Consider the following 9,004-nt stretch of genomic DNA (forward strand, 5'->3'; position numbering starts at 1 on the left):
GACCCCAGGTATCCAGCCAAAGGGCACTTCTCAAGGCCTGTCCAGCTGCCAGCTGTGCGGGGGCTGGCCAGGGGATGATCTTGCAGCTGGACAAGTAAGACATGAAAGGGCATGTGGGCAGAGTGGTGGCAAAGCCAGGGCTTTAGCTGGTTGACACGGGTCCTTTTGTTACTCCTGACCCTCATGGTGACCCTCCAAGGGCCATCTTCTCCCACCCATGAAAAACTGAGGCACAGAGAGGTGAGGCGATCAGCAAAGGCCTCCAGCAGAGCCAGATTCCAGTTCAGGCTCTCAGAACAAATGGTGGAGGGGGAGAGGAACCTCTCTCAGCTGCCTGAGTCTTTCTTACAGACCCATGCCCAGCCCTGGGGACCCAGAGAGTATTCCATGGGGTTCTGCCCTCCAGGAACCCCCAGCCCAGAAAGTTCCAATTGGGTCTCAGGTCCTGCCGAGAGGTCCCTGCCAGCTGACTTCTTGGGCTCCTTCCCAAAGGAGGCAGGAGGGACTGGGCAAGGTGCCCAGGCCTAGCCCTCATCTCCCTATGCCCTAAGGTCCCCATCCTGCCACAGAGAGTCAAGGACACAGAGGGCACCAGCCTTTGGGTCCTGCTATTTTGTTAATTTGCCAAAGTATATCCCACTGGTAACTCTGCCCCATTAGTAACTTTCTTCACCATATCAGCAGGGCTTATCCCTTCTGTTGGTCCCCAGCAAAATGCCAGAACATATTCTTAGATCACAAAGTAGGTGAGACAGTGGGTGAGACCCTGAGAGTGACTGGAACAGTGAATCAGCCTTGAGGGTGGGAAAACAAAGCGTGTGCATGTGTCCCCTCCCCAGGATCGGGCTGGTGGGACGTGGAGTGGGTCTGTCAGCTGTGAGTTTGTGGAAGGATGAGTGAGTGATTTTCAGCTGACCTGCCTGAGCTGGGAAGCTTCCAGGGAGAAAGGGAGCTGATTTCCCCTGGGCTGGGAGCTCCGAGGCCGACCCCAGTCCTGCAGCTGGTCCTTAGAGCATTGTCATGGCACAGAGCATGAGATGCTGATCATAATTCCCCACAAGTGCTCAGCTGGGGATAATCATGTGTCTGCTTCCCCCCGCCCCTCAAGTCAGGGAAAATGCCTCCCTCGTGCACACTGGCAGCTACCTTCTGGAGCATGTCACAGTCACACCCCCGAACACAACGCAGCCTCCAAGCTGGCAGGGGACATTGAGATCAGCCCGCCCAGCCTCTCATTTTACAGTTGAGAAGGGAGGTGGGACAACTGTGGCTGTCCAAGGTCACAGAGCCCAGGAGGGCACAGCAGGCATGGCGGAAAAAGCGAGGACACATGAGCCAGGCCATCTGGGCACCAGGACCGGCCCAGGCCTGCTACTCCCGAGTATGCAGCTCAGGGCAGTGGCTCAGCCTCACAGCCTCAGTTTCCACAGCTGGGAGCAGGCAGAGGAACAGCTGCCCACCGGACTGCTTGGGAATGAGCAGGGCTGAGTGTTCGCATACACAATACGTGTTTCACCAACCAGTTCTATAAACAACCAAGTCAGGAGGGTGCTCCAGGCACCTGACACTCTACTCAGAAGAGAAGCAGGAATCCACATCCCTTTGGGTTGATGGCATTCTTAAGCAACATGCTCAAAACTCCCTGATTAGTGGTTGTGTCTCCTGTGCTAGGATAGGTAGGGACAAAGACAGGTCCAGTTCTTGAGCTGCTTAACATCTGGATGAAAAGCTGGGACAGCACGTGGAAGATAAATATCTATGATTGAAATAAGGGTCTCAGTTTCCATGTCCAGTAATGGCCGACCAGATTACTAAGATCAACTTTCCCTTTGAAAACAAGCAAAAGTGGTGGGTAAAAAACAATTTTTAAAAATTACATTAAAGGCGAGATATGGTGCTCACACCTATAATCCCAGCTGAGGGAGGTCAAGGCAAGAGGATCACTTGAGCTCAAGGAGTTCAAGACCAGCCTGGACAACATAGTGAGACCCCAGTCTCAATTTTTAAAAATTACATTAAAAGCATCAAAGGGTTGCTGAGGTAGTGGGGGGTCCCCTGCCAAGCTCTGGGGGAAAGCACAAACCTAGAAAGAGACCCTGGATCCATTTTTGCCTGAGAGAGTTTACCAATCTAGCAAAACTGGGCCTTGGAGGGGAATGGGAGAGTAGACAGAATCAGGATATAAGGATTCTAATAGGGAATTCTCCCCTGTATTATATGAGGGGCCCCAAAGGTGTTACCTCAGGTAAGAGTGAAGCAGAGGTAACTCTGATTCCCCCCACAGCTTCCCCTACCAATCTAGAAGGAAGAGTTCCTTAGCATAAAAAGGAGTGGGAGAAAAAAAGGAAAGGCAAACACATAGACCCAAGCACAAAGAGCTGTGGCCCCTGCATATTTGGAGTTCAACGTCTATCACCTGGGTAGCCTGGGGAACACCAATCTGTGCACCTGGTTTCAGGTAGTCTGGGCTGGGCTAGGATGTGGGAGCAAATACAGATTCTTGTTAGAAGGGATCTCCATCCTTGGTTTCATGGAAACCTCACAGATATTATTCCAAGGGCCCTGAGAGGCACACAACGGTATCTAAGTCAGAAAGGAAGCAAGGCACCACAGCAGACACCTGCACAGACTCTGTCTATTGTAATGACCAGGCAAGGCTCTAGGTGGCATTTCAAATGATAATAGAAGAGATGGCGCAGGCTTGGTGGCCAAGCATAGCATGCAGCTCCTCATTCCTCCAGAAATTCCACAGAGGGATAGTGAGTTTTGGGGTTCACCAGTCATCGGGAGGCACAGGGGACTGTGGTGCAGGGGGCCGATGGGCAGAGAGGTGGGAGGGGGTGTCCCTAGGAGCAGGCCAGACAGAGTCTTGCAGGGGACTCCCCAGGCAGGCTCAGTAGCTTCCCCTCACGTGGATACCCTGTGAAGGTCCCTTGATGCAGGGGTGACAGGAAACCCCATAGGCTATTAATAAAACATGTGCACACAAACAGATTTACCCATGATCCACTTCAGCTGGCTGAAGCAAAGTCTGTGTTCCAAAACAAACTGGCATTTTCCTATGGTTGTTTTTCTCTCTTCGGTTTTGTATGCAATTTTCTGAATCTAACACCTTCTTAGAGGGAATGCCAAAGAGTGTAGAATTTAAATAATAACTGGGCAACTCCCTCGGGTCCCCTCCCTCTCTGGGAGCTTTTCTGTCCTCTCAATAAATCCGTCTTTCTAAGTAAATAAATAATAACCAAAGTCACATGTTAGATAGCCCCCCTGTAAACAGCATAGGCATCGTATTCTTTATCACTGTGCACTTGACCTTGCTGTGAGGTGCTTGTCACAGAGTATCCAGAAAGACAGGCTGGTACACCCAAGGCACATGCTTTTGAATTTTCACTCAAGCCACTGTCTAGATTAAGGAGAAACCACTTTCTATTTTGGTCATTTTTGCATTAGTGCTTTGTTGTTCCTTATGTCTCAGGACACCATCCCTGGTCCTTCCTCCAAATCTGTGCAGGCAAAGACAAGTGGGTGGGAAAGTCCCCTGCCGTTGCCCTGCTCAAGCATCTTTCTTGGCTGCCTACTGTCTGCAGGACAAAGTCCCAGTTCCTGAGCCTGCATCTCACAGTCCTCTGTGTGCCTACCCTGAACTCTTCTGTGGCCACATCCCTGGCCTGCCTGGACTGGAGACTGGCTCTAGCTCCAAGAGTGTGGAGAGGAGGCAGTTGGCCAGAGGCAGGAGGAAAGCTCGATTCCACATGGCTTGTGAAGGCGATTGGGGTTTCTCTGAAGTGGACAGTGGCATAGGGCAGGCAAGCACAGGACAGCACCCTGGCAGGCAGAGTTCTTGAATGGCTGATGGGGAAGACCGAGTGGGTGCCACAGCCCTATCATCTCGCTTCTCCAGGTGGACACAAGAGATTAAAGCAAAACATCTAGGCAAATGTTCGTACTGAACTTAATTTTAAAAACATAAACCAGTCACACTTAGGGTCAGCTCAGTCCTTGGCATCGAGCAAGCGCTCACCAGTGTTTTTGGTTTTGCTTTCAAAATTAAACCCAGGCTGGGCACGATAGCTCACGCCTATAATTCCAGCATTTTGTGAGATTGAGGCAGGAGAATTGCTTGAGGCTAGGAGTTTGAGACCAGCCTGGGCAACAAAGCAAGATCTTGTCTGTACAAAAAAAAATCAAAAAATTAGACAGATGTGATAGCACACACTTGTAGTCCCAGCTACTCGGGAGAATAAGGTGGGAGGATTGCCTGAGCCCAGGAGGTCGAGGCTGCAGTGAGCTGTGATCCCGCCACTGCACTCCAGCTTGGGGGACAGAGTGAGACCCTGACTCAAAAAGAAAAAAAAATTAAGCTCAGCATGAACACTTGCCCAGATGCTTTGCTTTAATCTAATGCATCCACCTGGAGAAGTAAAATGATGGGGCTAGAGCCCCCAGTCTGTCTTCCCCACCAGCCATTCAGAAACCCTGCCTGCCAGGGGGCTGTCCCATGCCTGCCCGCCCCATGCCACTGTGTCCTTGAGAGAAACCCTTGCCTTCACATGCCATGTGGAACTGAGCTTTCCTCCTGCCCTCAGCCAACTCCCGCCTCTGCACACCTTGAGGTTCCCAGGCAGAGGGGAGATTCTTCCCCAGGCCGGGGGCCGTGGAATGGTGCCCAATGGCCTGCGAGCCAAGGCCCAAGAGGGCGTAACTCCTGCAGGCTCCCCAGGCAACCGCCCACACCCTGCTCCCTCACTTTGTCAAAGATCAAAATCAGGCCTTCACATAGAATTGTATATTCCATGTTGCAAGTCTCAACACAAACCAACATGTTGACTTGAAAATAAATATCGCAAATAAAACTGGAGGAGGGAGCTGGGCATGGAAAGATTGGGAAAATGTCATGAAGCCTTTGTAACACATTGTGTGCTGATCCATAAATAGAGAGCATCTGGGCCAGGGTCCTGGACCTCGGGCTTTTACAGGCCAATACAATTTTTTTTTTTACCGCTGTGGGGACTGACAAGGGGGTTGCCAATGTCTCAGTTGTGCCGAGTCAAAGCAAGTCAATCCGTATCAACTACTTTCATCTCAGCAATTTCCACTATGAAAAGGTATTTTCAACAATAACAACAAAAATATGCAGGACAAAGTCTTGGGAAGAAAAAAGGATATTTCTTTAAATCAGCTAGATGAAATTTTATAGAAAACTCTCCATAATGTTGGGTGTTTTTTTGTTTTGGTACAGACCAGGAACACTATGTTAAACATGGCCTTTCCCTCCAGGGGATAGGAAACCATGGTCCAATTCTTCATTTTAGTGAAATCCAAGGCCTAGCAATGCTGATCAAACCTCCTCCCCAATCACTCAGCCACATCCACAAGCTTCAAGCTGAGTGGGGCTGGCCCTGCATTTGAGGGACTCTGTCTCCGTGGGCTGTCTGGGTGGGGAGGGACCTCTCTCAGCCAGGGGCCTGCAGGCTGCTCTGGGTTCAAGTTCAGATTGCCTTGACCAGCTGGCAGGATTCCTCAGTAAAGGGCAGGTACCAGGTGGGATAGAGGATCCCGGGAGGGAAACACACACACTCACTTGCGCTGGTGTCTATGAGATGTGAGGGTTCCATGTCAACCATTCTGAATGCAGAGACAGAACAGTGAAATGGGCCTTGTAAAAATGGTGCTGGATTCAACAAAAACTGCGTGGGGCATAGGAGGTGGTGGCCACACCGAGCAAAGGGTGATTTTGGTGGTGCGGGATTGCCAAACAGGCTTCCGGGAACAGACAACCCTTGGAAGAGCCCTCGGCCAGTGGTCACCGTGTCCCGGATATGATCCACCTGTTAGACCCTGTCCCTGCACTCACCAGATGCTTTTTCCTCATCCTTACACTGGGACCCGTTGAGGTAGGCGTCCCTGTCCCTTTATGGACAAGGAGGCTCAGACCGGAGTCATCTGCTGGAGGTTGTAGTGTTAGTATGAGGTTGAGCCAGGATTTGAATCCAGTTTGATTGGACTTCAAGTCCCAGTCTCTGTCTCCTAATTTCATGAAGGAAAACAGGGGGTGGGAAGTATTCGGGCAGAGGCAGTGTCATGCATGTATACTTGCCTGAACGGTATGTTTATGGGCCACCACACTGGGCCTCGTCTCTACACTGCCTGTCACTTTGCAGCAGTGCAGCTCATGGCTGGGCCGCTGACCCAGGGCACATCATTGCAGACCCATCTCCATGCAAAGTCAAATGTCCTTTGTGGACCAAATCCATCTATACATCATACCACTTTGTAGTGACATTCCCATGGCACCAAGCAGGTCACACAGGTCCTAAAACTCCAAGTCCATGCTTGGGATTAAATAAAAGACACCTATGACCCAGCCCTGGCGCCTAAGCCAACAAGCGATGTAATAGTGTACCAATGAGGAGGGCGTCTGACTTTTGAGAGGGGCAGAGGAAGGGAGGCAGCAGAGCTTCAGGTGAGCTGCTCTGGCCTTCTCGCCAGGGCCTGTGGCAAAGCCAGTCTGTGAACTTTGTCCTGGGATAGGTTAATTATCAAAGAAGCAGAGTATCTAGGAGAGCAGCAATTTATGGGCCTGCTGAAGGTTCTGGATCCTGCAGACCTAGAGTGAGTGCATAGCTTTACCTTCCCTCTCTTTCCCCACCAGGTGCCTCAGTAATAACCATTGGTTTACATGTATTACTCAGCATGTTGTTAATTTAACAGAGTCACAGTCCTGCTTAAAACGCTCTGTGGTAGTTTCATACAGGCATTATGTCAAAAACCAAGCTCCCCACCAGGCCACAAGGCCTGCCTGGCCAGGGCTCTATCCACCGCTATCCATCTGGTACCATTTCCACACTCTCTCCTGCTGAACGTGGCTCATCTCTCCCTGCCACAGGCTTCTCCACATATTCTGCCACCCCCTGGAGTGGTGGGGAATCTGATCCAAGCTCCTGGGTCTGCCAGAGAGGCTAAGATATCAAGCCAGCTGACAGTTTCTGCACAGTCAGTCGACACCTGGGGGTACTCTGGGGCAGGTCCTGATGGCAGAGTGAACTTGGGCTCTGAGAAGGTTCTCACTCTCTCTTGGAGACCTTGGCCGAGTGCTGTTATTCCTGGTCCTCAGTTTTCTCATCTGTAAAATGGGGGTAAACCCATCTGCCTTGAGGGTTGTGAGTTCCATGCCTTAACATGACAATAAGTGTTTACCTGGACCCATGAGGTTTCGCTGTCAGTACCAAGAAGGCAGCCAAGCACACATCCACTGTTGGCCCTCACCGAGGTCTAGCCCCTGGCCACCGAGCAGCTCCCTCCTCACTGCCAGTGAGCTCCCCCTTTTCTCAGTTCATGCCCCCTGTCCCAGTGGACTTCTATCACCTGACCCGAGGGCATGTTTTCAGGAGCTCAGAGGCCGCTGCCCGGGAGGATGACACCCCGGCAACACAAACTCCAGCTCAACAGGAGTCTTTGCAGATCAGCAAAGGGCGAGCCAGTGACCCTCAGAGGCCTTGCATGGTTCCTGGAAAAAGGCTTACCTAAGCTGCAGGGTAAACAGACAGACTCCAGCGTGGACCCCAGATCCATGGGAGAAGCTTCACCACGGTAGGGATCAGGGCAAGCAGTCGGGGCCCACATTCTCCCTAAAGATAAGATGAGTGACATCACCTGCTCCCGGTGCTGAGGGTCTCGCCTGCTGCCCAGTACTGAGTGGCAGACCCCTGTCGGTTCTGGTTGCCTCCTCGAGCTACCCTCTTCCCCTCCTCTGAAGTTCCAGTTTCCTGTTTCGCCCTAATGTCACAGGAGAGCCCCAGCCGCTCTAGCTGGTTGGCAGGTTGGTACTTGCAGGAGTGAGTGGCTCAGCAGGGCAGCTGTGGGCTTTACCCAACAGCCATCCTGGGCCCTGAGGACTGGCCTGCATGGCCTGGTACAACTGGGGGGGGGGGCCTCTCTGTGCCTCAGTTTCCTTATTGTAATGTGGGCACAATAACTATCTCTCAACACATCTCCAAGATCAGAAAATGTGAACAGAGACCCAAGACAGCATTGGCACCAAATAATTGGAAGCAATGAACTAAGACACGCATGCCCCAGATGTTCCCAGTGTTTACTAAGGCTCAGAAGAGGTGACTCGGGTAGTGCTTGGAAACATTTTCAAGAACACCGATTTGTCCCCAAAGTTAGGGAGTTCTACTCAGTCCCTGCAGAGGCAACGTCTCTGTTCTGTGGCATAGCCCACGGTCCATCAGCGCTGAAGGAGGTCAGGAGAGAGCCATGGAGAGACTTGCCAGAGCTGGGGACAGGGTGGGGGGTGGGGGGTGCCCTTTGTCACAGTTGCTCGCATGCTAGGTGAGTGACAAGGCAAACAGAAGGCCGCTTCACCTCTCTCCTCTGAATGTGATTTCACACACACAAAAACCCCAGGGTTGTTGGGGGGGGGGGGGGTGTTTCTGGCCAGGATATTCCCAGGAGGAAAGTCCTGAACTTGTCTCTATCCCCAGGACGCCCGTGGGAGTCTGGCTGAGAGAATCTGATCAAAAGTGACATTTCTTGACAGGTAGATGTATCTGAGCCTGGATGTCATCACGACATCCCTGGCTGCTACAAGACACCTGGCACAATATGACACTCGCTGGATAAATAATGCGGTTGCCTGCACCATCTTTGAGATATCCAGGATATAATGTATATGGATCACGTTGTCAACCCTGAAACACAATACAAATATTAGCTATGGCCAGCTAGCATGTGCAATAAAAGTTGAGCTCGGGTGTGTGAGTGGGAAGGATATGTGGGTGTCTGGAGGGTGGGGCAAAGTTCACCACAGGCGCGGGGCTAATCCATAAGGCTGAGTTTCAAAGAAGTTTGTGAAAGGACCAGGTTCCACCTGGTCGCCAGTTCTCCCGCGTAAGGAGACCTTTCCGCAGCGGGTCCCCCCAGGCGCTCGCCGCCCCAAATAGCACCGTGGCAGGGGCAGCAGGCGGGCAGGGAGGGGGGCTGGCATTGCACACATTTCGTT

This window comes from Carlito syrichta, unplaced genomic scaffold (assembly GCF_000164805.1).
Source record: "Carlito syrichta isolate Samal-C Ts95f unplaced genomic scaffold, Tarsius_syrichta-2.0.1 Scaffold126791, whole genome shotgun sequence".
Classification (NCBI taxonomy): domain Eukaryota; kingdom Metazoa; phylum Chordata; class Mammalia; order Primates; family Tarsiidae; genus Carlito; species Carlito syrichta.